At 37.7% G+C, this 6,434-nt stretch overlaps 1 pseudogene; it reads right to left on the bottom strand.

Moving 5' to 3' along the window:
* Positions 1-3,781: 3,781 nt before the first annotated feature.
* Positions 3,782-4,436, bottom strand: LOC110207357 (THAP domain-containing protein 2 pseudogene; annotated as a pseudogene).
* Between the last annotated feature and the right edge of the window lie 1,998 nt (positions 4,437-6,434).

Below are 6,434 nucleotides of genomic sequence, written 5' to 3'. Positions count from 1 at the left end.
TGGTACTGATCTACCTTTTCAGGCTGATTACACGTTATTCCCCATCAAAGACCACAATTCCAGCCAAACTGGCCTAATTGTTGCTCCTCACATACAACATTCCGTCCCCCATCTCTGCTTTTGCACAGACTGTGCCCTGTGCCTGGAATGCTCTCCCTCCTCACTTCTACCTTTTGGAGCCCGTGGCTTCCTTCTAGGCTCAGCTCGTGTGCTCGTCCTTTCAAAATCCTTCCCTTCTTATTGGTGGTTCAAATTTTCTTCTTATCTCCCTCCCTTGCATGCTTTAATTTTTAAAAAAATCTGTGAACATGTTCATTACCCTCTTTTCTATCCCCCAGTAGACTGTGATCTCTTCAAGAGCAGGGATTATTGTGCTTTTGTATCTGTATCCCTAAAACTTAGCACAGTGCCTGGCACATAATAGATGCTCAGCAAATGCTTGCAGATGAACTGTTTTTTTGCTGCTTTTGGTGGGTGTGAGGTGAAAATTATTTTTACTTACATTTCTCTCATTATTAGTGATTCAGAATAGTTTCACGTGGTTACTGTTATTTTGCTGTTTGTCTTTTGAAAATGTTCTTTTCCTTTGACTAAAGGATTATCTTTCTGATATTCATGTGAGAGGCAGCATGCATATGAAAGCTGGTCTTAGACACAAGAAGAGCCGAGTTTAAGCCCCACTTATGATACATGCTTGTTCTATGATGTTGGAAAAGTCACTGAACCTCTCAGTGTTCCCAGCAACTCTCTAAGATTATTAAAGTTGGAGAAAAAAGCATTGACTTGCACTGGGTGTCCCCTATATTGATGAAATCATAGGTCCGGCACTTATCCCTACGATGGTGGACATTTACAAAGTACTTGATGGTTACCAACTACTCTACATGCATTACCTCATAGGTCTTCACGAAAAGGAAAACAAAATTATTTGAGGAAAACATTTTCCCTCCAATCAAATTAACTAAAGTTCACTGAGCAGCCAACATTGCTCCCGGCAATGTCAGGGAGCATCAAAAATACATCCCCTGTTGGAGAGATTCTTACAATCCATTTAGGTACACGAGATACGAACACTTGGAAGGCTAGCAAATATGAGATTTTAGTAATAGGCCAAGAAAACAATAGAAGATCAAATGAGATAACATACATGAAACTTTTTTTGTGAAGCAAACCTTAAAGTGCTGTAGACACTATGATTATTATTATTAAACAGATATCATTAGGCTGTGACAAACTGCCAGCTGACTTATATGTGCAATAATTACTGTAATTTAATTTTCTTTAAAATTTTTTATTTTCAATTCCAAATTCTCTCCATCTATCCCTCCCTCAATCATTGAGAAGTCAAGAAATAAGATCCCCATTATACATATGAAGTCATGCAAAACATTTCCACATTAGTCATATTGAAAAAAGTGCAAGAAAAATAAATTGAAAAAAATGTGCTTTAATCTATGATCATAGTCCATCAGTTTTCTTTCTGGAGATAATATTTTTCATCATTGAATCCTTTGGAATTGTTGTGGATCATTGTATTGATCAGGATAACTAAATCTTTCAGAGTTGATCATTGTTACAATATTGCTATTTTCGAGCACAACGTTCTTCTAGTTCTGCTCACTTCACTTCGCATCTGCTCATATAAGTCTTTCTGGGTTTTTCTGAAACTATCCTGCTCATCATTTCTTATAGCACAATAGTAGTCCATCACAATTGTATACCACAACTTGTTTAGTCATTCCCCAATTGATGGGTATCCCTTCAATTTCCAATTCTTCCAAAAAGAGTTGTTATAAATATTTTTGTACATATGGGTCCTTTTATTTTTTCTTTGATGCCTTTGGGACACAGATCTAGTAGCAGTATTGATGGGTCAAAAGGTATGCACAGTTATATAGTCCTTTGGACATAGTTCCAAATTGTTCTGTTTTCTATCTATTTATTTAATACTTTTGGCAAAAAACAGGTGATAGACTCAATGCTACTGTTTCACAGCACTCCCTCTTCCTCCCTCTCTCTCTCTCCCTCCCTCTCTCTCTCTCTCCTCCTCCCTCCATCTCTCTCTCTCTCCCTCTCCTCTCTCTCTCTCTCTCTCTCTCTCTCTCTCTCTCTCTCTCTCTCTCTCTCTCTCTCTCTCTCTCTCTCTCTCTCCCTCTCTCCCTCTGTCCCTCCCTCTCTCCCTCTCTCTCTTTCTTGGGATTCAAGGTGCCAAGTCACCTGCCTGAGCCAAGTTGAGATATGCTTGGCCTCTTCTCATCTGATGGACTCACATGGCACTTCACATCCAAATAGTACTTAACATTTAAATGAGTGTAAAATCATCGCAAGTTTAGTATTTCCATGAGAGAGGCTATTAATCCCTTTTTACAGGTAAGAAAAAGGTAAAGGCAATATATTAAGTAAAGTAATTCACCGTATGTTGCTAAGTCAGTACCCACCACAATTTAATCAAGAACTGGTACTTTTCTAAGGTGATATTTAATTTTGGAAAATAAACTTCAGCATGAGATTTAGAATACAAAAGCTCTCCTTCAATACAGCTCAACCAGAAAAATTCGTTTTCTGACAGAAAGTAAGCCCATGAAATGACCTAAATATACTACTTGGCATAGACCAGGGCTTCTTAAACTTTTTTCACTTGTGACCCCTTTTTGCCCAAGAAATTTTCACATGACCCTGGGTATATAGGTATATAAAATAGGCATACAAATCAAACATTTACTGATAATAAGTCATAAAGAAATTTATTTTAAACAATTCTTTGGTATACATATAATTTTACCATTTCTGCTTAACTTAAAAAAACTGATGTTCACAGTTACATACACCCACAGCAGTAATGGTAGAGAAATATTATTAAAGGACTTTTGTCTTTACCTGCTGCAATTAAACATGTTTTTATAAAAGAAGGGGATAACAGCAATTTTAAAAATTTAAGTGTTTAAATCAAACATTCTAACACAATACAATTCAAAGATGTACTAATTTGATACTTACATGCTGGGGAATGATGGTAGGAAAATATTAAAAGTCTTTATTTTCTATAATTGAACTATTATGTTTCTGTAAGAGCAGAAAATTTTGTATGTACAGTAAAAACACTGCATTTCATAACATATGATAGTCTCCAATCTGAGTGGGGGTGTTTCTGGCAGAGTTCATTGGTGTTGCATGGTGTGACAACATGCACAGTGCAAAGTATGTATGTTGTGTGTTCAGAACCCAAGTTGCAGTGAAATTGCTTGATGCAATACGGGCAAGCACCCAGAAATGCCTCGGATTCATTATGCGTTTGATTTTGAATTTTTGGTTGTTTCGCATTCAGAAAACTTTGACTGTTGCCAAATTTTTGTGACTCCCACATTCAGCTATATGAGATCACAACTCACAGTTTAAGAAGCACTGTGATAGACCATTACTTCAAAAACAGGTTCTTTAAAAAAATAAAATAAACTTATAAACATAAGATTTCTTCATGTAGGAAAATTTTCAGCTAGAGCAGGTATTTCTTGTTGTAAAACACTTGTGCTTATATTAAAATGAAATTTTCATATGAAGTTTACTTTTTCCATGAAAAAAAGTAATAGTCTTTATAAACAATATCCAGAAAATTATGGTATTTCAAATAGGATTGTACTGAGAGCATAGCTTTTAGCATAATTCCAGTAAATCACTTATACTTCTGAATCTGGTGGAGGTTGGGTGCAGAATTCAGTTCTGGCTAATATCAAAAGTAGGCTTTTTGGGTTGGAGCTGTCTTTATTTAGAGAATTTGTAGTGTTTAATCTTGCTGATCCTGTACAAGGATTTTGACGTTTTGTAATGCAAGATCATTTAAGGCACTTGGCAAGATGTGTTCTGATGTGCCCCTGGGCAATATGTTATTTGCTTCTAAACTTTTCACCAAGCATGTGATTTTGAACTATCTTCTTATTGCTCTCCATTCTTTCTGCAAGCAATTCTTCAAGTTCCTTCTTAAGCTTACTATCTCTGTCTCCAGTTGAATTATCCTTCCCCCCCCCCCCCGTGGGGCTTCTAAAGGCATAGCTGTGTTCAAATAGAACTTGCTGACAGCTAACATTGGATTTTGCATTGGATAGTCCTATTGGGATGCAAAGATTTTTTTTTTTAGGAAGATTGCTTCACTTGGGTTTCATTGGTTTTAGATAAGTACAGAAATAAAAAATTGTTGGTATGGCATCTATTTTAAGTCATCTTGTTTGTCCCATTAGGTCAAAACAGGATGCTTCAGAATGTTTTGAGCAAAAAAAAAAGTGTTTCCCTGGCACAAAATTTTTGCACCTAACCAGATGAACCCATATCTTTCTTCTTTGGGGGTCTAAGGGAAACCTGGGGAAGCTGACATTGATGTGCTTGTCAGTCATGGTACAGCCCACAGTGGTGCAGTTGGGCAGCTTCTCTCTAACTCCCTTCATCTGACTGATGTGGAGCCGAGTCAAGGGGCTTTCTTTCCTTTTAAAAAGACTGCAGGTTCTAGCCTGCAGGGCTGGTAGTCCCTGAGTTCCCGTTTCCCTTGCTCTCCTTCACCAACATTGGCATCATTTCTCCACATCCACCACCCCTCTCTGCTGCCTTCTCCACCCCCTTTTCTGTCTTTCCTTCAGGGAGGAAGAGGAGGACCCCAAAGTTGCCCAAGGGCAGCAGACTGAGGTGGGGCGGGGGAGAGAATCTCCCTCCAAGGACCCACCCAACTGGAACCCATCCAAGGTCTACAGGGAATTTGGGAGGGTGTGGGGAAGAAGATGAATAACAGGAAGCTGCTCATCATTTCTTATAGCACAATAGTATTCCATTGCATTCGTATTCGTATACTGCAACTTGTTCAGCCATTCCCCAGTTGATGGGCATTCCCTCAATTTCCAATTCTTTGCCACCACATAAAAAGCTGCTATAAATATTTTTGTACATGTGGGTCATTTCCTCTTTTTTTATGATCTCTTTGGGATACAGACTTCTAGTGGTATTGCTGGATAAAAGAGTATGCATTTTTAAAGTGCTTTGGATATAGTTCCAAATTGCTTTCCATCAGCAGTGCATTAGGGTTCCAATTTTTCCACATATCCAACATTTATCATTTTCCTTTTCTGTCATATTAGCCAGTCTGATGGGTGTGAGGGGGTACCTCAGAGTTGTTTTAATATATATTTCTCTAACCAATAGTGTTTTAAAGCATTTTTTCCATATGATTATAGATAGTTTTGATTTCTTCTCCTGAAAACTGCCTGTTCATATCCTTTGACCATTTATCAATTGGGTAATGGCTCTTATTTTTATAAATTTGGCTCAGTTCCTTACCTACTTGAGAAATGAGACCCTTATCAGAGAAATTTGTTGTAAGAGCCTTTCCCCCAGTTTCCTGCTTTCCAGGGGTTCAATTTTCACAAATTTAAATAAACTGATCTTTGGGGTTCAATTTTCACAAATTTAAATAATGTTCATGGAACTGTGAGGGTAATGCTAGGAAACAGAGGTAATGATGGTTGACACTCACTGTTTTAAGGCTTACAAAATGCTTTATATACATGATCTTAACTCCTTGAAGGACTCAAATGTATCGGCATCATCTCCATTTTACAAATGAGGCACATAGAAGTTCAGTTACTTGCCCACAATCACACAGCTAGGGTTCGAATTGGAATCTGATCCCTGGAATTGTAAGAGGTGGAGATGAGTCCATAAATCATCTATCATTTAATAATCACCTCCTACATGCCAATGCACAGACACTGTGATAGTATGTGCAACAACAAACCCCTCCCTGCCCCCACACACATAATCCAGTCCCTTCTCTGAAGGAGGTCACAGTCAAATAGTGAGGAGGGAGAATATTCATCATCATCATCATCATCATGATAATAATAATAATATAACAACTAGAAGTCAGCATAGCATAAAAAATAGATAGCCTTCCTGTGAGTCAGGAAGACCTGTATTCAAGTCCTGCAGCTGACAGATGCTGGCTGTGTGATCTTAAGCACATTACTTTACCGCCCAATGTCCCAGGCATCTCTCTAAAGTTATAAATTTCAGAGCATATGCATTGGTATAGGAAGTAACTTCATCAGGAGATCCTTATATCAATCACAGCCCTAGTCTAACAACAATAATAGTAATAACAACAATAATAAATTACTGACATTTATATAGTGCTTTAAAGTTTATAAAGTGCTTGATACATATAGGATATTAACAGTTGGTAAAGCTTAAAACTGCACTAAGACTTTTGGGACACTTTGTATCATCCCATTTGAGCCTCACAGCAACTTTGGGATGAAGAAACTATAGGTATTGTTATCCCCACTTTATACATGTGGAAAATGAGGCTCAAAGAGATTAGGTGATTTGCCCAGGATCACACAGCTAATAAACATCAGAGGCAGGATTCCTAAGATTGTAGCATCATATAAACCAGG

This window comes from Phascolarctos cinereus, unplaced genomic scaffold (assembly GCF_003287225.1).
Source record: "Phascolarctos cinereus isolate Bilbo 61053 unplaced genomic scaffold, phaCin_HiC Scaffold_2;HRSCAF=192, whole genome shotgun sequence".
NCBI lineage: Eukaryota > Metazoa > Chordata > Mammalia > Diprotodontia > Phascolarctidae > Phascolarctos > Phascolarctos cinereus.
This window is presented reverse-complemented; position numbering and strand designations above follow the sequence as displayed.